This window comes from Pseudorca crassidens, chromosome 3 (assembly GCF_039906515.1).
Source record: "Pseudorca crassidens isolate mPseCra1 chromosome 3, mPseCra1.hap1, whole genome shotgun sequence".
Taxonomy (NCBI): domain Eukaryota; kingdom Metazoa; phylum Chordata; class Mammalia; order Artiodactyla; family Delphinidae; genus Pseudorca; species Pseudorca crassidens.
Genome location: NC_090298.1, coordinates 53,422,878 through 53,449,562, shown reverse-complemented (window position 1 = coordinate 53,449,562; position 26,685 = coordinate 53,422,878). Strand labels below are relative to the sequence as shown.

At 40.9% G+C, this 26,685-nt stretch overlaps 1 protein-coding gene across 14 annotated transcripts in view; it reads right to left on the bottom strand.

Annotated features, from left to right (window-relative positions):
• MAST4 (microtubule associated serine/threonine kinase family member 4) overlaps window positions 1-26,685 on the bottom strand; it is a 568,209-nt gene that overhangs the window by 303,445 nt on the left and 238,079 nt on the right. The window lies entirely within an intron of this gene.

Below are 26,685 nucleotides of genomic sequence, written 5' to 3'. Positions count from 1 at the left end.
AAAAAAACAATTCTGAGTGGGGGAGGGGAGTTGTAAAATATTTATGAGAGAATAAAAACACAGACTGGAAATATTCATACTAAAATTATGATGGGGTTGCTTCTGGGAGGGAGTGTGGGATAAGGGAACAAAGGCCTGGAGAGAAGTTTTCAGTCATACTTCTTTTATGTTTTAAGTTCTTTGTGGTTTTTTTTGCTTATTAAAATGTTCAATTGCTTTCATTAAAAACACTATTGGAAGGAAAATGACAAAATGTAAACATTTCTTAATTCTAGATGTCAGCTACAGAGGTGTGTGTTACGTCAATCTCTATATTTTTGGTATTTTATGAATTTTTCAAATTTTTTAAAAGACCACATTTAACAGCTGGCCATGTAACCATGTAACCACAACTCTTGTCTAGGTCAGTACTTCAAACAAGGACATTCCAATTTCATAAAAAGCACAATCAAAAGATCTTCCTCCAATAATATGGGCATAAGGGCTCTCCTTGTGCAAACGCACAGTACTAGATTCAAAATTAGATAAAAAGTAAATGAGATTTAACACCAGGAAGGCAATCAGTCAATATGTGTCTTCCTGATAAAGACAACGCACAGGAACTTCTAATCTCTTGCTCCAGACAACACTGACATTGACTGGCACATGTGAGGGCAATTAAAAACTCTTCAAAACTGAGGTCAGCAGCTCTCTTTTCCTTTTGTTCAAGTGGAAATAGTAAAGTAAAATAGTAAAGTAAAATAAATCTTCCAGAAACTACTGTACAAAAGGATTTATCCATCTACATCCCAGGGAGGGACCAAATAGGTCTTTGATCTCCCTCATTTTCCCACTTTGACCATCAAGGTCTAAGGTTCCACATGTGATCAGGCCGCCGTCCCCCTCTGCCAGTGTAGCAGACACCACGGGTGGTCTGCATCTCCTTCCTGAGGGCCCACGCCATTCTCCCTCCAACATCAGCCTCAGCTGCAGTGGGGACGCAGAGCAAGCTCAGACCAACCTGTTACTAATGGTGTCGCATCTTAAACACACCCATTCGGCATTTTTCTACTTCTGCCCCAGGCGTTCCTCAAGACTAAGGGAGCCTGCCAAGCCCAGAGTGAGGAGGGGTTAATTCCTCTGGGACAACCTTCAACCTAAGAGACTGAAGCCAGTGGTGGAGACGCTCCAGCTTCCTGTAGGAGTCCTTCCAATGGATGACTCTGGGGTGGTGCTCTTTCCATGCGTGTCTCAGGAGATCCCAGTGGAGTGACACCCCAGTACCCACTGCAGGGATCTCATATAGACTTTCCTTTCACATCCCACCTTTGCCCTCATTCCTGCTTCCTGAGATCACCTCTCAAACGACTTGCCTTCCAACCCATATTTCCAGCTCTGCTTTCAGGAAAACCCAAATTAAGAGAACAAATACCACCTAGTCCAGCTCTGAACGCAACTTTTCTAATTCATGGGTCCCATTATTTTCAAAATATTTACGTGCCAAACAGCTCACGTACTGCAATCACAAAATTAAACAGGACGAGGTCCCTGTCATTAAGGAACTCCATCTCATAAGGGAGAATTCACACAAACACACTTGGAATAAATGTGACATGAGCCAACGCCTATGTAAGAGGGAACCATGTTGTGAAGTAGGGGTGCCCACTTCTGCCTGTGGAGGTGCTCCCAGGACACCATCTGTTCCCACTTCTGACTCTGTGGTCAGCATCTAAAATGACTTCCAACCATTCTCAGCTCCTGGTATTCATTCCTTTTGCCATCTCCTCCCCTCCAGTGTGGGGCTCAGTGATTCAATTTGCAAGACTAGAATACGACCAAAGTGATGAGGTGTCGCTTCCAAGATTAGGTCTCAGAAGACTACGACTTCTGTCTTGCTCTCACTTGCTCCCTCTGATGGAAGTGAGTTGCCATGTTGTGAGCTTCCTTACAGTGAGGCCAACGTAACAAGGAACAGAAGAGGGTCTCCGGACCATACCCAGTGAGGAACAGAGGCCCTGGCTCCAATGACATGCAAGGAGCTAAATCTTACCAACAACCACTTGAGTGACCTTGGAAGCAGCTGCTCCCCCAATCCAGCCTTGAGATGATGGCAGCTCCAGCCAATACCCTAGCAGCCTGATTTCAGCCTTGTCAGAGATCAAGAGCCAGATCACCCTGCCAAGCTGCTCCTGGACTCCTGACCCACAAAAATTGATACAATAAATGTTTGTTTGAAACAGCTACATGTGGAACTATTTGTTCTGCAGCCATGACCTACAAATGCATACACTAACCATGATTAAAAATCACCACCAGGGGCTTCCCTAGTGGCGCAGTGGTTGAGAGTCCGCCTGCCGATGCAGGGGACACGGGTTCGTGCCCCGGTCCGGGAAGATCCCACATGCTGCGGAGCGGCTGGGCCCGTGAGCCATGGCCGCTGAGCCTGCGCGTCCGGAGCCTGTGCTCCGCAGCGGGAGAGGCCACGGCAGTGAGAGGACCGCGTACCGCAAAAAAAAAAAAAAAAAAAAAATCACCACCAGTATGGATATAGTCTTGACAGACCATATCTGATGCCTAATTCTTGTTCTTTTATATATTCATTCAATAAGCAAATCCTATGTGCTGGGCAGTGTGGACACAAAAGTTAACTTAAAAAAGACACTGTCAATGCATTCTTGGAAAAGGCAAGCTTGCAAAATTTGTAGCAAACCTCTTTATGCAACTTCACTAACCTAAACTATGACTTTTTATAAATGTTTAATTTCTGCTGACTGCTGGTGTAAATCTATAATTAAGTGTCTTTGCTATGTTAATACACTTCGTGTTCAACGCAAGATACCTAAAGGTATGTTCCATCTGCTCAAAACACGTTATATATTTAGAAAAGAATTCTGATTTTCTTCTGCACAAAAATCCTTAACAGGAATTATGCCTTTTCCTTCCATTCATTCAAAAAAAAAAAAAAAAAAACTACTCCCACAGGCAGAAAACTCACTAAGCAGTGAGCGGGAAACATTTATATCCAAACGTTCTGTTATATTTTCCAAATCAACTACTCGGAAGGCTACATTCTCCTCTTACTCTCTGATGAGACTCAGTAACCACTGTGCAAACCCAGGAGAAACACGTAAACATTACTGAACAATATTACTTATGTGAGACTTCCATCTTTTGTGACAGAACTTTTCCTTTTCACGTGATACTAACTAGAAAAAAACAAACTGATAAAAAAAATAAGAGCATTCTCTCGCTCATTCATAAAATATTTCTTTAGTCCTATTTGTTTTAAAAAATACCATCGGCTTTCCCACAACATCACAAACAGCTCTGGGAATAAGCAGAAAAATATAAGAGGAAATGATTTTTCAGTGAAGAATTTAAACATACACAGACACACTTGGATCTATCAAACACACACAACTAAAATAACTACAAATTCCAGGTAGGTCTTTTAGTGTGTTAACTAAATCATCACACTGGTTGTGCCCCCTTTTTCAACATGCTCTCTTCTCTTCCCATTCGTACAATCCTCTTCAGCCAGCCATGGCCTGAGCAAAGGTTAACTTTCATCAGAAGCAATTCCTTGACTCTCCACCAGTGGCATAGGGCCATGAACCAAAGAATTTAAAAACCAGAAAAGAGTGGGGGGAAAAGTCATAAAAGAACTTGAGATTTATTAAGCATCCTCTCTTAGACTAGCTTTGGGCTTCAACAGGGTCTGCCCCCACTATGACATTCTTAAGAAGAGTATGTCATCCAAGTTCGTTTTCCAGTTTCAAATGAGGTGATGCTGTAATCTTCATCTCATCATGTTTTCCACACACCCCTTTCTTTACTGATCAAAAGGAATGCAAGTGGGGAGTCTATTTAGGCAGGGAAAATAGTTCACATTTTGTTAGGGTATCCTTTGAAAAGGATAGTTAACCTGTATCTCTGAGACTTGTAAGCGTGCTGCACATGATTGAGCGTTGCAGATTTGCACTGAGATATTTTCCATACAAAAGATTTTCCTGTGTTTCTAATTTTGGGGAAAAAAGGTAGCAAAATTTATGCATTTCAACTATGCAAAATGTCTTTCGACCAACCCCTCCCCCCAAATCACTTTGAAGTAAAAAAGGACCAGACCATGGTATAGGGGAAAAGTATAAATTATGAAGCAAAGAAACACAGGTTTGTATCCACATAAACAAGCCCTATGATGTCACCGCAATTTGTTGAACATCTGAGCCTCAATTTCCTCTTCTGTAAGATAGGGTTAATAATGCCTTGACAGGTCATTTCGAGAATCACAGCTAATACACATCAAATGTCTAGCACAGCATCTAATACTTAGTAGGCATCCACTATACTGTGAAAGGTTATTATTATGTATTTTCAAAATATTTTACCACATTGAGGCTATTACTGGAACTGCTAATGGAAATTATTATTGGTTAAAAATAAGAGAAGTTTAGCTAGTGTCAGATAACCTCACCTGGCTACACAATAAGGGGATAAGAATAGGTGGTCCTCCAGAACCTCTACAGCCCTAAAATAAATAATGCAATGAAATGAAGTACCACGTAGCAAGTTTGAAAACAGTCAAAAGGAAGGGTATAGATAGAAACTATTCTTAAAAAGAATTATTCCACAATTAATTAATGCCCACCTTCAGAAGGAAATCTATACCAAAGTAATGTTGATACAAATAGACACTCAACAGAGAGAGAGAGCAGACACACTATAATAATCCAGTGATATGTGGAGCTAATAAAAACAAAAAGGGTTTTAGAGATGTAGCACAGGTTTTTTTTTTTTTTTTTTTTTTTTGCGGTACGCGGGCTTCTCACCGCTGTGGCCTCTCCAGTTGTGGAGCACAGGCTCCGGACACACAGGCTCAGCGGCCATGGCTCACGGGCCCAGCTGCTCAGCGGCATGTGGGATCTTCCCGGACCGGGGCACGAACCCGTGTCCCCTGCATCGGCAGGTGGACTCTCAACCACTGCGCCACCAGGGAAGCCATAGCACAGGTTTTTAAAACATTAAGAAAATGGTGACTCTAAAGAGTCATTTCCCAAGGAATGAAAGAGACAGCAAATTGGAACAGTATCTCACACAAATTAAACTGTCCTTTAAGAGCAACGGCCAGCACAAAAAGAATGCATCTGACTGAGTCTACTTGCAGCCTCCGTGTGGCTCTGGCCACCGCCGTTAAATTTTGCATAACAAAAATTTGTAACTAACGGGTTGGCTCAAATTTCCTGGCAGCCTAATCAATTAGACTGCTGCCCCTGCCCCCTCTCCTATTAAACCCTAGTTAGGGAGGTGTTTTACTGGAGTCTTTTTCTCTTCTCCAAGCCTTTCTGCCAAGTCTTTACATAGATACATATAAATAGATAAATAAGTAGATAAGATTATGGTTCTTACACACAAAAAAGCAGGGCCAAGATGGAATACTGTGCTAAAATTCCATTTGTTTTTAGAATGATTTTACATCGTTCTAAATTATAAAAGACTGAGGTTACCATCTACGGGGAAATGTTCAGCATGCTCTGAGTATAAATACTGCCTAAGCAGCCTCTACTGGCAAGAGAAGATTCTTCTCACTTGGATGCAATTTTGTGATGTGTTTTCAAAAAAAAAAAAAAAAAAAGGCTTAAATTGGGTTCTTTGTAATTTTTTTTTTTTTGAGGGCCTAGATTTAATAGAAATCACAAACAAAAGATTCTAAGGTTTGTTCTGGCCTATGGATAGGCTCTGTTTAGGGTTTTTAAATAAAAATAGAATCTGAATGCCTTTCAGCAAGGGATAAGCTCTGCAGTTTGATCACAGGCCCCCATCACTCCCTATTTTTCCCCTAGTGTCCTTTACACATGTATCTTATGTGTCTAGTCCCTGCGGGCATTTTAGTTTGCCTTCACTCTCCTAAAATATAAAGTTAAATGGTTAAGAAATCATATATATTCAAAGTCTGGAAAAAGAGGTGTGGCAACAACTTGGGACAGACTTTCGCTATTAAGTTAAATCAGAAGCCCCACTCAAAGGGTATTAATAAGCTTTCTGAAATGGCATCATTTCTGTTAGGCAAGGACTAGTTATTTAAAAAGTTATTATTCAGTCCATCGACAGAAGAATGGATAAAGAAGATGTGGTATATACATACAATGGAATATTCCTCAGCCATATAAAAGAGTGAAATAATGCCATTTGCAGCAAAATGGATGGACCTAGAGATTATCACACTAAGTGAAGTAAGTCAGATAAAGACAAATATCACGATATCACTTATATGTGGAGTCTACAAAGATGATACAAATGAACTTATTTACAAAATAGAAATAGACCCACAGACATAGAAAGCAAACATGGTTACCAAAGGGGAAGTGGGGGGGATAAATAAGGAGTTTGGGATTAACATATACACGTTACTATATATATAATAGGTGACCAACAAGGACCCACTGTAGAGCACAGGGAACTATAGTCAATATTTTGTAATAATCTATAAGGGAAAAGAATCTGAAAAAGAGTATATCACTTTGCTGTGTACCTAAAACTAACATGACATTTTAAATCAACTATACTTCAAAAAAAAATTATTATTTAAAAGTCCAAAAAGGACACAAAAGAACTCAACCATCTGCTATGAATAGGATGCCAGAGTGAACAGACTATGCATGAAAACACCTTGATTCTGATATTTACTATTTTGGTAAGGTTGGTTCAGTCACTTTACTTCTTTGAAACTCAGTATTCTTAGCCAGAAGATGAAGAAATCAAGCTAGACTAAATCTAAGGTTTCACTCTTGGACTTGAAATTCTATGATCCTCTAATTCTAAGCACCTCAGGCATTAGCCATTGAAGAAAAAGGAATTCTTTTTTTTTTTTTTTTTTAAACAGAAAAGCTCTAACACTGGACCCTGGTGAAGTGTGAAAGGCAGTGAAAGGCGAATCAGGCAAATTCTTTACTTGGAACCCTGCGGTGAGTGCAGGGACAGGAATCTAGAATTTATCATTTTTCTTCTGGCTGATGTAACCACTATAAATAATTGCCTCATGCCGGTGAGGTAATATGCTTTCTGCCAAGGACCCAATTAACATCCGAACGGACCTTGAAAGAGTCTCCTTTATTTCACACATAGTTTTTATCAAATTATATTGATATTTCTTTTTTTAAACTTTCCATTCTGATTGTAAAAATAATAGATAAAATAGATTCACAAAAGGGTGACTCAAAAACACAAAGAATTAAAATCATGTGTAACCTTGCCCCTGGAGATAACAAACTTGACTGATCATTTACCACGTCTGACCATGTATTGGGGATCTAAGGGGGACAGGACAATTTTCTTAATCTCAAGAAGTTTACAGACACTGGGGGTGGAGAGAGACAAGGAGAATGGGGAATTATGATGAGGTCCGACAAGAGCTTAGGTAGGTGATGGGGACCTGCAGAGGCACACGTACCCCGGGCTTGGGGGTTTAGAAAGAAGAGTTACTGCTCTGGAAAAAAAAAAAATAAAAAAGTCCAAATAAACTAGAAAAAGGGAGAGGTGGATTGAATGAAAAAATGGGAAGAGTGGGCTTCCCTGGTGGCGCAGTGGTTGAGAGTCCGCCTGCCGATGCAGGGGATGCGGGTTTGTGCCCCGGTCCGGGAAGATCCCACATGCCGCGAAGCGGCTGGGCCCGTGAGCCATGGCCGCTGAGCCTGCGCGTCCGGAGCCTGTGCTCCGCAACTGGAGAGGCTTCAGCGGTGAGAAGCCCGCGTACCGCAAAAAAAATAATAAAAATGGTAAGAGTAAAGGGAGATGGGGCAGGGAAGAGGAGAACAGGGAAGGGAAGCGGGGGAGGGAAGCAGGGTGGAGGAGGAGAGCGAGGCAGCCAAGGGAAGGGCAGGGAGAGACAGCCTGCTCCAGGCAGAGTGCAGAGGTGCTTCCCTGCTGAAAATGTGATAAGAGATTTGGGTTTCTGCTGCTTCCTCAGCCTCCCACTGGGGCAGGAAGCAGAATGGAGTAAATTGGGCAAAGTTAGACAGAACCCTCAAGAGCTCCATCAACTCTGCTTTATGGTCAACCTCTAGACCACAGAGGCCCAGTTTGGCTACATCACAATTCAAGGCTGCCCAAAAGAACCAAAAGGGAACCCAAAACAAGGACACTCCTATTTATCCCAATTACTTTCACTGAGTCACAGAGGTTTCCTATTTTGCAGAGGCTACCCACCCTCAGCAAGATCTCACCACATCAACTCAGGATGTGAAAAGAACACGAAGCTGGGGTGGGCAGCATGAACTTCAACTGCCTCTACTCTAGGTGTCTGATGCAGCTTTCTGGTATGAGCACGCCAGCCACCCCAGCTGCCTGCACCATGTGCATAAATGCTGCAGCCACAGACATACGTGTGGCTTGGCAAGAGCACCTGTGGAATTGGATGTTCCATCGTAAGCACAAATCTGAGACTATTTCATAAAGTCTATGCCCCAAAGAGGAAAACTGGGAAGAAAAGATGGAAAAGAAATGGAGAATAAAAAATAATCATTAGCCAGGATTTCCTGATCCACACATCCTAATCCTCCCATAACTGCCTCTAATAGCCGACAGATGTGAACAATTATTTAGAGCAGAAATGAGAAAAGGCAATAAAGATATAAAGCTTTATGCTGACTTGCCACATCAGCTATCTATCACTGTCAAATCATTTAGTATAAAAATTATAATAGGGGTTCCCTGGTGGCACAGTGGTTGAGAATCTGCCTGCCAATGCAGGGGACAAGGGTTTGAGCCCTGGTCTGGGAAGATCCCACATGCCACGGAGCGGCTGGGCCCATGAGCCACAACTACTGAGCCTGCGCGTCTGGAGCCTGTGCTCCGCAACAAGAGATGCCGTGACAGTGAGAGGCCCGCGCACCGCGATGTAGAGTGGGCCCCGCTCACCGCAACTAGAGAAAGTCCTCGCACAGAAACGAAGACCCAACACACCCAAAAATAAATTTTAAAAAATAAAAAAATTATAATAACTTAGGCTAACTGATCATTGGTGAAGTCATGCCTAATAATTCTTTACTTGTTAAACAAACAAATACCTGTCTGCTTTTAAGAGGTTATCACAGTAAGAACACAAACATACTAATCCTTCAAAGACGAAAATATTTCATTTTTATTGTAAACGTCACTGAAATAAATTTTCATTTCTTAAGTATCATCTTCCTTGTGCATCTTCAAATCTCTTCATAAGCAAATTATATATTAAATCACATTTACATTGTAAAATGTCGAAAGTAAGACATCTTTGTAGAAGGAAAAAAAGCAAGATATTTCAGGGGAGAAACATACTAAATTTACTTTGTCATCAAAATAAAAATTTCTAAATACTGACAAGGAAAAATTGCTAACTTAAGCAAATGATAACTAAATAAAACCCACCAAATAATGAGGATGCTTTTCGTTCCAAGTAACAAACTACTCAATTCAAAGCAGCTTAAATAATATAAAAGAGTTACCCACTGGTGTGACTGAAGAGTCCAGTGAGAGGTTTTGTTTCAGACAATGTTTAATTCAGCAGCCTGAATCGAACGGTTAAGGACGTGGTTTCTTTGCATATTTTGGTCCTACTTTTCATGGTGCAGCCAATTTCCTAAAGCACACTTTCTTCATACACCCCAAGTAGTTTTAAGCTACCCCTGTGGCTATGTATTTCCTAATTAATGCCCAGCAAGAAAGAGCATCTTTGCCTCACCATTCCCAGTAAAGGGACAGAAGTTCACTCTGCCGTTCTCAGTTTAGGTCTCATGCCACACCTGCAATCACTATGGTCCGTGAGATGGAATATGCTGATTGGCCCAATCTACATCACATTCTCCAACATAGGGGCCTGAGTCAGCTTTTCCAAAACCCAATGCAAATCAGGGGCTGCTGAGAAGGAGCAAGGGAGGAATGGATGTCAGGGAGGTATTCAGCATGAGGGTACCTCGTCTTCTAACTCAGTAAGACCTCAATTTGGTTAAGTCATGCAGAACTATAGGATTCAACTCAAAATTATTTTCCCTAATAATATGAATAACTGTTCCTAGACACCCCTTTATCTCCATGAGCTCACTGGATGTCTTTCACCCTATGTTCCAAACAACTAAAATTACCTAACAACTAAAATTTAAAATCTTCCATCTTTTTTGCCTTATTCACTTCTCCCTGTTTATAAACAGGGTCTCCATACGTCAACTAGTTTATGAAATCCTTCCAGGATTCAAAAGAATGTTCCAGGGATTTTAAACCAGAATATACCTTTCTGATACAATGATGTATGTAATTTACAACTTACAATTATGGATTAGCTCTATTTTCTTTAGGAAGCAATTCATTAATCCCTAGCAACAAACCAGCAACACTTCCACAGACCAGGAGAGCCTACCTCTTAGAACACTGTACGTTATTTCACCCAGCCTGCCATGAATAAAATGCCCAGAACTGCTATCTAAGCCTACAGTTGCAAAAATACTATACAATATAGCGTTAGTCCCTCACAGCCACTGGAGAAGTATGGATGAATGGAACTCATTACTATTTCTATCCAGGTAAACACCTTAATATGGACACCCTACCACATGCATCTCTCGCCTTCCATGTTATCCTGGATACAACGTCTACTGAAGTTATCAGAGTAGATGAAAACTATACTTAGGCTGTCTTGCCCACCTCAGAGAAGCAAAAAAAAAAAAAAATATCATAAGACGATTAAGAGTGTGGTCAAACCACCTAGGTTCAGTCTAGGCATCTTAGATTTGAAGCCAAGTTCTGCCACTTACTAACTTTAAGACCCAGAAACATTAGTTAACTGCCCAGTTTCCCCCTCTGAGAATTGAGGATAACAGTACCTTTTTCAAGGGGGTGATGTAGAAGTGAAATGAACTAATACATGTAAAGCACTTAGAATGGTACCTGGTAATGTGTATGACAATTACCATACCTCTTCTAAGAGCACCCTTGAAGTCCCAGCACAGAGTAGGACCCAACAAATACTGTGGACTGAATAAATCTTTTTTATTTATTAATTTGGTCCTTACAGTGTTCCTAAAGATGAACGACCATAATGGATCAAGGTTATTTTCTAGACTCTCCTTTTTTCTCATGCCCCATACTCTCACTGGGTGATTTCATCCATGGCTTCAGTAAACACCCATATGATAATGCCACATAGATCTCTATCTCCAGGCCATTTCTGTCCTTATCTCTCCAAGCTCTTACATAACCTTCTTGTCTACTAGACATCTCCCCTTGAGTTTCCTGAAACTTAACATGAGCAGAACAGAAATCACTGGCCAACTGCCATCACTGATGTCACGCCTCTGATAACCACATCGCTGGGTGTCTTGTTATGTGCTCCCATGGCATCCTACAGACTCACCCTCTTCGTCCAGCCAGCCAGCCAGCCAGCACCGACTATGTCACGGGTTAACTATCATAACACTTATCCCTCTGCATTTAATTGTCTAGTTATTAGCCTGCCTTCTCTACTTCTGGGTCATAAACTCCCAGAAGATAACAGGAATTAGATCTTGTTTGTCCTTGTAGCCCCAGCTTTACACAAATTAAAAACACATGGTAAATATCTGTTGGGTAAGTGACTGAATGTTCCCATGACACTGGTGCAATTATGAAGAGTTAAAACACTCCCTAAAGACTGTAAGTTAACTGCAGGAAGAGAGAAAGGTGCTAGAAGAATGTAGCCAATCACTGTTTACAGTGAAGAAATATAAAATTCAAAGATACTTTCTCAAATCAAATCAATATTCTTATACTATGTCCAAAGCAAGGCTGTTTTTAATTTAAAAAAAGGAAAGAAGATTAAATGTGTGTCTGAAGGTTTAAAAGGTCATAGTCCCTAACTGAGAAAACCTGGGGAGGAAACTGAGGAAAGCAGAAACCAACAGCCCATAACCAACACACACACACACACACACACACACACACACACACACACACACACACACACACACTCACACACACCCACCCCTGACTGGGAGGCAGCTGCTAAAGATGAATGCCAGACTTCACACCAGTTTTCAGTCTAGAACAACTTAAGGAAAGCATCTGACAATGACGGGAAGGACTATTATAATGAAAGACACTCTACTGGTGCAGAGGCAGGAAATGATGCAGCCACTGTTCACCACCACCACTGCCCACCCCAGCATATCCACTGAAATGAATCTGAGGGCCTGGGGGGAAAAGGCTGAAAACTGAGATAACTCATCAAAGGAGGAAAGAGTTTCCAATCACAATAATGTGTGCAACTCTTTTCTGCACTAAGCATGGACACTGATATATACCCAGGCTCAATTTTGTGCCAAAATTCCCTTGAACGTTTGTTATTTTCCCAGAACAACTGACCCTCCTTGGAAATTACAGAACCTTCGAGAGCGCTAAGAGAACTAATAAAGTCCATTTTCCTATGGCTCCCAGAAGGCGACAGAAAGCTAAATTCTAACTATCACCAAAATTCCTCTATGAGGACACAGGCTTAACAAGGGACGGCGCATAAGCCTGGGTTCCTTCTCCCAGACGCAGTGCTGGACGGTCAGCCTCTCAGGCTTTGAAGGCTTTATCAGAAAAAGCTGGTGCTAGCACCCAGAGGCACTAGGCAGGAAGTTGGGTGGGAGGGCTCTGGATCTGGCTAGGAGAATCATTCTCTCCTGTGTCATCGGTAAAGTGACCACAACTTAGGAAAAAAGGGATTCTTGAAGTTATTAACTGTTCCAGGAAGGCTAAGATGTACAGCAGATCAAATGACAGAGTAACTGCCTTGCTGACACATAATATTCTTTTAAAGTACTTGAAAAATGAAAAGTAGTAGATGACTGCTTTGAAAATACAGGTGAATGGACAGCACAGAAAAGAGTTTCCCGTTTCAGGACCACCAGTGTGACAACTATCAAACAAAGAAAAAATGCTTTGACATCAGTGCTGTATCTCATGGAAGCCTTATAAGCAGCAGATACTACAGATTCAGGTTTTTCTGGGGAAAACACCATAAAGAGGTTTTGAGTTCTTACCCATTTATACAGAGTAGAGTTGAATAAAAACAGCTGGAGATAAGGCAATGACATAGGTGTATACATAAATGCATATACACAGACACACACAAGAACTCATTTTAAGTGTTGCATTTCAAATTATTTTGATTGGGTCAAGTGGTCTAGGCTAGTGTGGCACTAGAGGTACAAAGTTTCATTCATGAAATTTTAAATAATGGTGATAAGATTTATCTTGGGATACAAGCAGAACTTAAATGTATAGCACATGAATAATAGAATGTGCATGAATTTTGAATGTTTATTTTTCAGAAGAAAACAAAGAATTGCATGTGTGAATTCTTAGAGACTCGAAGTGTAGCCTGTATTTGCATTTCAATAGGTTGCAAGGAAAGCTCTGTGAAATTGGTCAGATGTATAGACTCTCATCTCTCCTCCACCCCAAATCAGTCAATTAGCTTCTGGAGAGAGGAGCAAACAGAAGCTAACATCCAGCAGCTCAAAACTTATTCCAGCTGATACAGATCAAAATAGATTCAAAGCAAGTGTGTTGAGGACACAGGTTTTCTATGGAACAAATTCTGGGTAAGAAGCATACGAGGCCAGGAGCTAATGCTGTTGTGGTCAGAGAACACACACACGGAAATGAAATAGACACGGCCGTGCACAGCAAGAGAAGAAAACAGGCAAGTATCAGAAAACTGAGAGCCAACACATCAGAACGGTTTCCAGCAGGCAAAAAGTTAAGTTTAGCAAATTTCATCCATTTAAAACAAAGGCATTTTGGATGGCAGTTCTGCTACACTGATTAATATAAACGTGCTATAAACAAACCCCCCTGTCATTCACATTCCACCCCAATCCATGCACTCTAATGCTGTCTCTTCTAATTAGCATTTTTCAGTCCGCCCATCAAAAGCCTTTACTGACTCCACATTAGCTACTCCTTGCCCTTTATAAATCTCCTTATTTCAAAGGAGTTATTATTTTAATGCCCACAAGAGTAAAAGTATAATACACAGGTATTACATACGTGAACGATGTTATCAATATGTCTTTCGAATTGCAGCACTTTGGTTCCTTTATTTTCTGAAAAGCTACTTTTACTAAGTACTGACTCGCCTAGCCATGGTTCCTGCTATGGGCTGATTGTGTCCTTCGACCCACACCCCACACAAATTCATATGTTGAATGCTGAAGCCCTAATATGATTGTATTTGGAGGTGGATATTTGGGAAATAATTAGGGTGAGACTAGGTCATGATGGGGGGGGCCCTCATGATGGGATTAATGCCTTTATAAAAAGAGGAAGAGACATGGGATCTCTCCACCAGGATGAGGGTTCTCATCAGATATGGAATCCATGACAGCCTGACCTTGGACTCCCAGCTTCCAGAGCTGTGAGAAACACATGTCCACTGTTTAAGCCTCCCACCATCTGTTGCTTTGTTAGAGCAGCCTCAACTGACTAAGATATTTGCCTACCTTTGCTGTAGTCCTCATAATAATCCTGCCAGGTAAGTGTTAGTACGTGCATGTGATAGAAAAGGAAACTAAGCCTCAGAAAGACTTTAACCTGCCCCAGAGTCACACAGCTAGGATGTGGCAAAGCCACACGGAGCAAAAGGCAAACAGAGGAGAAGGAAGGCTCAGTTGTCTAGAAACACAGACACACACTATCTGCTTGACACTGTTCAAAGTAATTGACATGCATACATCTTATTTCTAGAATATTCCTGGGAGGTAAGTGATTTTCTCATTTTACTGATGACAAACCTAAAATGCAGAAGAGAGCCCAGGAGAGTAAAGCCAGCAGGTGATGGCTCAACATTCAAACAGAACTAAAAGCTTCAATGCCTCTGCTCTTAACCACACAACACAGGCTTGCCCTCTGTAAGAGGCATCTTTGTCACTGCAGTGCTCGGTAACAACCCACCACACAACTAGTGACTAACAACAATAACCATCTGCAGGTCTGCACGTAGAGACTATGGGTCTGTTGGGCTTGGCTTCTGGCTGCAGGATTATATAGGTCAGCTCCACCAGAGTTTATTCTGGGACCCAGGCTAAATGGGCAGGGACTACCCAGGGCGTGCTCCTCTCACAGTAGATCACCAAAGGGCAGGATGGCAAGGCCAACCACACAAGCATATTTCAAAAGCCTCTGCTTGTGACACATTCACTAACAGCTCAGCAAGACACGTAGCGGAGCCCAAAGTCAAGTGGGGGAAAGTATCTCTGCCGGCCATGAGGCCACTCCCTGGGCAAGGGAGTAAATGTATCCTTCTATTCCAGAGAAGTGAAAACTTAAGAGCATAACTGAATCTATCACACGATCCAAATTCAATTTGTATTTATCATAATGCCTTTTGGTTTGGATTGCTAAACAGTTAATGGAAAATGAATCTATGAGCCTAACAATTTATATGTGGAATAAAGTTTTAATGGAAAAGTGTAAACAGTCAAATCAATGTATTATTCCATCTTCACCTTCATGACAATGCTAAAACTGAGACAAGAGGCAATTAGAAAATATAAAACGGTCAGTATCTCATAATGAAAAATATCACTATGATGAAGATCTTATAAAATGAAATATTTCTAGACCCAGCTGTTATCTCACTAACTTTGAGCACTAAGCTAAAAAAAAAAAAAAAAAAATCCATTAAAAAATACTTAACGTTTTCTACAATCATTTCTAGCTCACTGTAATACATTCTATTCTACCTCTAACTCCCCACCACTTTCCTGAGAGTTTCCATGTCCTCAACATACTAAATTACTAGACAGGAACTCATAAAATGCTGCAGCTAATAAAGTTAAGCTTGGATCTTCATTTGTTGCCAAAATGAAAAAAAAAAAAAAAGAAGTTCAGTAATCAATGTGATTTAATGCCTTTGTGTATACATACACAAATTGAAACCACTGTATCAGAAAATTGATAAAATTGTACATATGCCACGTGTCTTTCTTGGTCGAACCCTCCATCTTCAATTACGGATATTCCACTCAAATGGAACAAAAATCTTGCCTGGATTTGATGTAATCTCACTCAGGTTTTAAATTCACTCACTGTTTCAAGCAATATGGCACCAACCTCATCATCTTCATTTAAGAATGAGTTCCTTTTTCCATTACAGCCTCCAGTTTGAGATATTGAATTTTGCCTTCTCAAAACTGTATCGGAATGAAACTTGTAGGCAAGTTGTCAAAGTTGGAAGCAATTTGCAGAAATACACACACACACCCCTTCAAAATTGGATACATTATTTTCAAGGCCTGACACTAAACCATAAAACTACTTTGCTCTCTATGTAATTTTAACCAGTCCTGCAAAATAAGTGTTAAAATACACATTATGGTAATTCTTTTTTTTTTGTTATTTTTTAACATCTTTATGGGAGTATAATTGCTTTTACAACGTTGTGTTAGTTTCTGCTGTATAACAAAGTGAATCAGCTATATGTATACATATATCCCCATATCTCCTCCCTCTTGCATCTCCCTCCCTCCCACCCTCCCTATCCCGCCCCTCTAGGTGGTCACAAAGCACCAAACTGATCTCCCTGTGCTATGTGGCTGCTTCCAACTAGCTATTTTACACTTGGTAGTGTATATATGTCAATGCTACTCTCCCACTTTGTCCCAGCTTACCCTTCCCCCTCCCCGTGTCCTCAAGTCCATTCTCTACATCTGCGTCTTTATTCCTGTCCTGCCCCTAGCTTCTTCAGAACCTTTTTTTTGTTTTTAGATTCCATATATATGTGTTAGCATATGGTATTGTTTTTCTCTTTCTGACTGACTTCACTCTGTATGACAGACTCAAGGTCCATCGGTAATTCTTGAAAACTATTCTAATGGAAATCTATTACTTTGAGAGAAATTGTGTTCTCTCTTTATTCACAGTCTAGTTCAATAAATTATTTAAAGGGAATGAATTCAGAATCTATATCCAGACTTGACCTCTCTTGGGAAGTTTCAGCCCATACATCCAGCTGCTTACTGAGCATCTCCATCTGAAAGCTTCCACAGGTGCTGCAAACTCAAGATGCATAGAACCAAGTAATCACCTCGCCATCCACGTTATTGTTATTTCTTGCTCTCATTTGTTTCTTGTTATGCCTGAAACCTGGGAGTCACCTCCAGCTCCTTCCATTTCCTTTCTCAACCATCCCAACAGGTCATCAAGTCCTATTAATGGTACCTACAGTTGCCTTTTCTCTACTTCCACTGCCAACATCTCAGTCCAGCAGCAGCATCTCTTACCTCCCCATTTCTAACCTCCTAGCTGTTCTTGTCTTCTTCCCAGGCATTATTCATTAGCGGTTGACAGTCGGTAAAGTATTTCTGTGCCCTAAGTGAAATCTTTCAGTGGCTTCCTACTGTTTAAAGTCCAAACCCTTCAATATGGTGGTATCCTTGGGACTCTGCTCATCACTTCCTGCTTCCCACATGCACTGTTTGCAGCACCTTGAAAAGGACACACGCTGTGTGGCCACCACACCTTTGCACATGCAGCTGTGTCCCCACCCTTCTCGCCTAGTCAGTACTTGTTCATCCAGCATCATCTGGCAGAAATAGCCCCATCTCCACAAAGCCTTCCCAGCCTCCTACAGCACAGCGGGGCACCAGCCACCTCCAGTGCCCATGCATTGTGACCGACAGGGGTTACGGTACTTGCTGTTGCAGAAACTGCTGTCTCCCCGACCACACTATAAACCCCTCACAGGTCAGTACCAGACTCCACTCATTTCTGGACTGCTAGAGCCTGGGATAAAAGTGCAAGAGTGTAGATTTAAGACACAACACTCAGTCCTCTGACACAAACCTGTTCAATATATACTGCTGCTGCTATTATTTATTATTATTATACATTAATTGAAAGAAAGGCAGAGAATGGAGGTTTTTTTCGTGACTGCCTGAATCAAAACACAATCTAAGTAAAATTGCAAGTGTTTTGAGAACTCAAGCATGTACCTTACTGAAGAGTATCTATGATAAGGGTTCCAAATCACAGGTGTTTGTTGTCTTTAACATTAGAACATTTCAAGGTGCAAAGCAACTGTCTTACCACGCCCTGGAGGTAGTTTCGTAAGGCAAACCATGGGTGCCAGCGATTTAAAAAATGTAAAACGGCACCTGGACACTGCCAGTGCCCTGGGTCCTTTCGGGGTAAAGGTCTAGGGCTCCCTCCAGCCACACCACTGTAAGAACAGTTCCCCAAGGTGGGTTAGTTAATGGTTTGAGCTCTCGCATTACTACCTTTGCCATTATTTGGGAAGTCAAGAAACAAATGCAATGGGTATACATCCCCTTCATGCACCTCTCCATAAAAATAAAACCCAGTCTCACTGGAAGAAAGAAGGCAAAGCTGTTTAACACACCTGTTAAAGGTTGTCAAACCTTACATTTGGGGATACAGAAGTGGTATGTGCCGTGACTTAGGTGTTCCTTGGACACGTGATCCCCCTAGGAGCAGTGGGTCTCAAGCCTGGCTACACACCACCAAGAGACTGACGTGGATTGCTTCGAGGCCCTAGGCTTTAGAGAGCTCTCCAGGTGATTCAAAAGGGCAGCCTCATTGAACTGCTGGCCTAAGGTTTGGAGTGAGGCATCCCATGGAACTGATTTACCTTCCTCAATGCCAAAAGGATGCACAAGATAAAAAAACAGCTTTAAGAGCCTTTCATTGATGGTACTGAGTGGTATAAAGTTTTCTTTTCTTAGACAATGAAACAAAAAAATTAAAAATTGGCCACCGGGGCTTCCCTGGTGGCGCAGTGGTTGAGAGTCCCCCTGCCGATGCAGGGGACACGGGTTTGTGCCCCGGTCCGGGAGGATCCCACATGCCGTGGAGCGGCTGGGCCCGTGAGCCATGGCCGCTGAGCCTGCGCGTCCGGAGCCTGTGCTCCGCAACGGGAGAGGCCACAACAGTGAGAGGCCCGCGTATCGCAAAAAAAAAAAAAAAAAAGTAATACATGCTCACTATAGAAGAGTTCAAGGAAAAAATTCTTATGGTGCCACAATCAAGATATACTAAATTAACATTTTAGTGCAGTTTCTTGCTATTAGTTTAGATGATGACAATGAAGAAAAAGAAAATAGGTCCTTAATAAATGTTAGATATGATGGATATTTTTTAGCCTTTTCATACCGCACTTTGATTCATTCTCAGTAATTCTGCAAATAAGTGTATTTTACCAGTGAGGAATTAACCAGCCTGGGCAACCCCATACAGCTTAGTGGCAAAGATGGTCTTAACTACTCCAAAACCCACACAGGCTCTTTCCTTCCATCCCACAGGGCTATCCTACACACGCGCACAGGCACACACACACACACTTTTATAGAATTGTACATGCATTATGTACACAGATTAGTAACCTGTTCTTTTCCTTGCCATTACTGTCAAGCTTTTGCCCATATCATCAAATATTTGTCAGAAGCATGATTTTAATGGCAATAGTGTCTTCTAACACGTGTGTTTCACAAGTTGGATGCCAATCTCCATGCTTTGGGTTACTTCCAAGACAAATGTATGATTTCTAGGACACTTTAAAAATCTATCATGGGACTTCCCCGGTGGTCCAGTGGTTAAGACTCCACATTTCCACTCCAGGGGGTGAGGGTTTGATCTCTGGTCAGGAAACTAAGATCCCACATGCCACACCATGCAGCCAACATTTTTTTTTAAATTTTAAAAAATACACGATTTTATAAAAAAAATAATAAAAATCTATTGTTACTCATAATTTATTTAAAATGTAAGTTTCAAATAAATTCCAACACCCTATTTGATTTCATTAGACTCTGGTGCCAACAATAAAATTATTGATCCCTGCTTGCATATTGATCTTTGTAAGTTCATGTAATTCTTGATTTTTGTATTTTATCTAGTTTATTGATTATTTGGTCCTTCAGTCTTTTTTTCTTGTTTTCTGACATTATTCATTATTCACTGTGTTTCAAATGCAACGTTATTAAATTTTTAGGTCTTACCTACTTTGAGAAATCTATTCAGGCAACGTAAAACTTTCAAAAGCTATGATAAATGAAACCACATAATTCTTAAAAAGAAGGAACTAAGAGCTAAACAGTGAAGAAGTGGTGGCTCATTTTATCTACAAACTATTGCAACTGAGTATGAAACCCTGTCCTGATCGGCTAAGACAAAAATGAAGACCAAGCCAGCTCTCATTATCTGATTAAAAGAAGCAAACTTGTTCACCTAGAGAGGAAGAAACTTTCTGAGTACTGAACTCGAAGCAAATTTACCATGTGGGCATAATACAGAATAAGAGACAATGCACAACATAATGGATAAGGCTTCAAGGGGAGTTTTACAGAAAGTGCAAAGATGTTCACTCAGAGCCATTTCTTTTAGAACCCCCAATAAAAGCCAAGGACATAATGTCAAGTTGTAATTCGGATGGACAGTCTACGTGTGATAGGACCTGCCGGAGGGCGGAGCTCAGGGAATCCTGGAGATGAATGGTAAGAGGTCTCTTGGGCTATTGCTCTCAGCCGTCACTTCTCAGCCAGGGTCTGCAGAGCAGAGCGATTCAAAATTGAGATTGTTTGCAGGACCGGAAGTGCAGGCATGCTGCATGACTGATTCAAAGGAGACCCACGTGCTTCAGTGGAAGGGGAAGGACTAATATTTTCCCAGGAGGATTAAGAGCCTGGTTGGAAAGACATCATTACACAAAAGTCGGAAACGGTTGGGGGCCATGACTTTTCAAAAAAAGCAGCTCTGAATCTGTTCAAATGCTTGAATTCGGTTCAGGCCCCAGAGATCTGTGCCTATGAAAGTTGAACACTGTCTTTGGCTGGCAACTGCTAAGAACAAGGGGCAGTAAAACACATGCTTGCTATAAGCATGCTGCATGTACTTCCACTGCCGATCCAGATGTACTCTCCACCCTATACTGGGCCTTGGTGTTTGGATGCATGGACCACGCACGGCTGGGGCTCCTGTGCCCCTCTGGTTTCTGTTGGGTTTCGCTAACAGGGAGCACCAGAAAGAGTGCAGAAGGAACGAGAAAAATAAGGCTGAGATGTCCCCGTCCACCTCCGTGCAGAGTCACTTCGGCCTGCGTCCCTCACCTACGGTACCTGTCACCTGCCTTCTCCATCTCCAGGTTCTATAACTGCTCCCTCCCTCGCTCCTTCAGGCCTAGTGAAGGTAATGGCTCCCTGTGGCTTCCAGCCCCTTAAACTATCCCTATACCCTGCCCACACCTTTTAAAGCATCCCTTTTATAAACTCCCCTCAAATTATCCAATTCATGCTCACCATCCTTTTACTGCCTAAGCCCCACCTGATACCCACGTTTTTGTTTTTTTTTTTTTTTTTTTTTTTGCGGTACGCGGGCCTCTCACTGTTGTGGCCTCTCCCGTTGCGGAGCACAGGCTCCGGACGCGCAGGCTCAGCGGCCATGGCTCACGGGCCCAGCCGCTCCGCGGCATGTGGGATCTTCCCAGACCGGGGCACGAACCCGCGTCCCCTGCATCAGCAGGCGGACTCTCAACCACTGCGCCACCAGGGAAGCCCCCCACATTTAATTATTTAAAATCACACTATGCAAGGCTCTGTGCCGATCCAGAGGGCAGTGAACTAAGGTTAACTGAGTAAGTACTACATGCTAGAGGCTGTGCTAAAGGTTTACAACTGCTTTCAATCTTTAAGCATGTACTATCTCCATTTTACAGCTGTGGACAAAGAGATCAGAGTGGTTAAGAAACTCGTCTAAAGTTACAGAGCTACTCATTGTCACTGGACACTGATCCTCAATGCGTTTGCAGTTTCATTATAAGACACTCAAATCAAATAATTTTAAAATAATGTATCACGCAATAGGATTAGGTGTGCAAGTAAGTAAAATAGACAATGACTATTATAAAATTCAGAATGGAACATAGTAATTATGGAAAATTTCAGGAAAGAATTATAGTTTACTTTGGTCCCTAATGAGCAGGGAGAATTGGAGAAAATAAGGAAAGGATATTGTAGGTAAAGGGGATACATCAAGTCTGGAGAGGGGTGATGGAACGGGGTTTTGGAAGGCAAAGAGTTGGAAATGAGACCAGAAAAGTAGACTGAGCTAAATCAGAGAGAGTCAGGTGCGTTTTTACTCTATCCTTGAGCAGATGATGCAAAGTCATGTGGGGATTTTAAACCAGGGATTGATGTGGGGACCTACAGCGACAAGCGGGATGGAATGGAGAAGGACCTGGACCCAGGGGTACCAGACAATACAGAAATTTAGGTGTGAAAGAGGCTGCCTAGACTCTAGAAGTATTTTTAATGTAGAACTGACAGGGGTTGGTGACTGCAGGCATGAGACGGAGAAGTCAAAGGTGGGAAAAGGGATGACCTGGAGAATAGGTATTGCCTTGACCGAAATACAGAGACGACAATTTTCTGGTTTATTAACAGCTGTACCAGAGAATGAGAAGGTGCAAAAGAAGAGCTAGTATGCAAACTTGTTTATTTGACGTTGTTTTAAAAAAAAAGTTTGTTACGAAAACAATTCTTAGAGTAGAAAATAGAAATTTGAGTGAACATAAGATTTTAAGGGCACCCCATCCTTACCCCTTTGTGGATCAGGAAACTAAAACTACAGTATTCTATCTCTATTTCAGAGGCAGAAATTCAACTCCTTCAATGGATAAGAAACACCACTTGGATATGACCACAACTGGTCTCATTGGTTAGGTACTCATCACTACCAAAAGTTCATGTACCATTTTGATTCTTTCTGTCCCAAAGTCATCTCTGTGCCTTTCTGGAACCTCTGGAGATCAAAAGTACCTTATCCCAAAGTGTAATTATCATAAGTATTTCTATTATAATCCTCTAACTAGACTTCTTTCCTGTAACCACCCAGAGTCCTCAAATGATAGGAACCAGGGTAACACTCCCACGTAACGATCCTGCTATTAAGCTCAGCTGAGTGTAAACACATCCACAAGCACATTAAAGTTAACACAGAAGAAACACTGAGACATTGTGACTGGAATAACCTACATCCAAGCACTGCTGACACCCAGTCAGAATGTAAGAGTCCACCTGCTTCTCTGTTTTCTAAAACTGAATTCCAGACCAAGGGCAGGGGAAAATCAGAGCCTAGGCCGAGGTAAGAATGTTAGGTTTTTGTTGTTGTTTCAAATAAGGTTGGGGGATGAGATCAGGTATAGGGGAAAGAGAAGCAAGCAAAACAAAAACCTAAACACCAATCTAGAAATCTAAATTATAAATATTTAGTTGGTAACCTCATCATATCTGAAAAAAAATTTTTTTTAACATTCCAGCTGCATGTGACAGTGGACTAAAATGGTAATATTTAATTGGAGAGGGGAGAAATCAACAGAAGATGCTACCAAGCAAAGGAAAGCACAAGAGAATGGCAGGAAAGGAATCATAGGAGGCCTCTCTGAGATGCCCCTCCCTCTTTTAGTGCCTTCTTCCTGCTTTAATGATGCCCGTTGTTCATTTTCCTCCAGCCTTGGGATCTATCACATTAGGGATAGGGACACTTTCATTAAAACAAATAAAAGGGAAACACATAACGGAAATCACTGAAACAATTTCCCTGACAGTTAAAAAATATGACCCCTGTTTAAGGGATATTAGGCCCGAAAGGAGCCAGTTATCCTTTGACGAATTAGACCTGTCTAGAAATTCAAATTGCCCCAAGTCCAAAGTCTGCCCAAGCCCATCCATCCGTCAGAATTTCCCAAGTTTGGAGATGCAATCTGAAAAGTTTTCCAGATTCTAACAGGGGAAGCCATTGGGACCTCTTTCTCTCATTCTCATTTCAAAGGCAGTGATTGAAGTGCTATCAGTAGTACTGGAAATATTAATACAGTCCACAGAAAAGATGGAAACGTGCAGTCACTTAAGATGAACAACTAACTTGTGTTGCAATTTTATGAGGTAGTCATGCCTTGAGAATATGTTCTGACTAAAAATCATTTTTCAAAGTCCAAATTTTAAAACCACCACTAGTAGCCTGTGTTTTAAGAGCTAGAGGTACTGAAATTCTAAAAATAAGTTCTAAACACACACTGCATTATTCTATACTAAACACGTTCTGAATTATTGCAAAATTAAATTTTAGAGAATTATAATATTCGTATGCTCCATATTTTTGACACAAGGCTTTAAGTTATTTAAAAAACGGATCTGGGCTTCCCTGGTGGCGCAGTGGTTGAGAGTCCGCCTGCCGATGCAGGGGACACAGGTTCGTGTCCCGGTCCAGGAAGATCCCACGTGCCGTGGAGCGGCTGGGCCTGTGAGCCATGGCCGCTGGGCCTGTGCGTCCGGAGCCTGTGCTCCGCAACGGGAGAGGCCACAACAGTGAGAGGCCCGTGTAACGCAAAAAAAAAAAAACAACAACAACAAAAAAAAAAACAGATGTGTTCCAGTTCTAAGCATCTAACACTAAGCATCTATTCAGTGTAACAGGCCAATAGACTCTTATTATTAGATAATATATTCTGTCATAATGACCCCTGTAAATAATGCTAACTGTCTTTATTGGTGATTCTTCTAACTTAAAATTAAATTCAAACAACAAATATGGAATAAAAACATAACTATTTCATCTGACTAGTAATGATATGGCATGCTATAAAGAACAGAAATCATCTTTGCTCTCAACAACGTAATACTTGTTGAGGACCTTCTATATTCTAGTGTATTTATTACATGGCCTTTAACTTTAAAAAATTCAGTTATGTCTGTCTCCCATGTAGTACACTCAAAAGTCACATTACAGCATGCATTTTACAGAAGAATAAACAGACACCAAGAGGGTATGTGAGTTGCTCAAGATTACCTAGCAACACAGTCAGAATCAGTCATACAAAAGTGTAAGTTTCAGCCTAGGTTCACTACAGGTTGCCTCATTTACATGTTGAAATGTTTCATATACAGTAGTATGTATTTGTAAACTAACTTAATTTCTAAATTCACTAGGTGGCGTTGCTCTTAAGAACTCTACAGTGACATCATTTGTAATACAAATGTATACTTACACCTTGTATTTTGTAAGTAGTTTCCTAATATTGGAATTTCTGAAAACAGCTACTCTGTATGTGCAATGCCTTTTAAAAAAATACTGGATATAATGGGAGTAAAAGAATAATAGGCTTTGTTTAAGCCAAAATAAAGTAACTATGAGGTGGCAGAACTTTTATGCACTGTTATGTGCTATTTCTCACAATGTGGAGAGTTTTATTTCATTTACAGTAGAAAGCAGACATTCTTTATTATATAGTAGAATATGGCAGGTGTAGTAAAAGTAGGTTAAGTACAACGAAGATCTAACAGTCTAAGTACTATATTAACTAGCAATGTTTCCTTTGTTTTGTTGCAAATCTTAGAAAATAGCTTCATTATTTTAAATAGGCACAATAATGATTTCTTTATTTCTAAAATTAAAAGTTCTATGAAATCTATACCCCTCAAAAGCACCATATATCTCAATCATATCCTCTGAAGTTGTGATGATATGTATTACAGAAATAAACCACAAAAAAGAGTTTCTTAACAAAAACACATTTTAAATTATCTAAAATGAATTAAAGGAAATAGAAAACTCTCAGCATCAACATAGTAATAATCTGAACCATTAGGAGTTTAATAGAGTTTATCATCTTTTTAACAAAGAGCCTTTCCATATTTAACCAGCGACCCCAGAGAGGACGTGGACCCACACAAACAGCTGTGCATTACCAGAACTTCATAGATGTGATGAAAACAAAGAAAAGGAAATCCACAGCAGTGACTAACCACACTGTACATTCAAAACAATGACCACACTGAAAATCATTAGAGTCAGTCTGTTTACTTAGGTTTGGAACAATAGATGACATTTAACCCCAACTTTTTTAATCCCTCTTTTGTTTACCTACAAATAATTCTTTAGTTTATCTATAATATTACTATAATATTAGAATAATATGAATAGTATTAGTAATTGACATTTAAAACAAAAAGCAGACAGCTAGCCCAGCTGTGAGTCAAAGACAATTAAGGAGTATCTGAAACATTTCTACATGTGCCGTATATTCGGTCTTCCCAAGCACTTTTTTTTTAATCTCAAAAATAATGAATGAGAGTTTAACAATGGCTAATGATTAGAGTCTTTCACAGAGAAAACTACCACTTACACACAGGAAAAAAGAGTTATCAAGGAGTTAAACGTACTAATTTTGAACATACTCACATTTTGGCTTCCTGAAACTTACAAACGGCCAAGCAGATGTTTTTTCCAAGTTTTCTGATCTGCCAAGTTTTAACTTGGAATACATTTGTATACTGAAGTCACAGTAATTAAATTAGAGAAATTTGGGCACAAAAAGCAAGGCAGTAAGACACATATCTTTCCTCATCTCAACATAAACAAATTACAGGGAACTTTGATTGAGCTGCCAGCAGAAACTTTCATCTCACTGACAGGAGGAAACCTCCCAGCAGCTGCACACATCTGCAAGGCGATCAGATAGATGCTGCGGAGCCCGACACAAAACTGAGTCCCGTGTTCCCAGAACTGAACAGAGTTGCTACCCTTGACAGACTTCCCAGACTTCTGACAGAATGCCCAACCGGCTCATCAGATGTCACTGCCAGCCACGATTTAACTATTCTTGAACAACCAGCAGAAAAAAATAAACAACCAACAAAGTCTCAA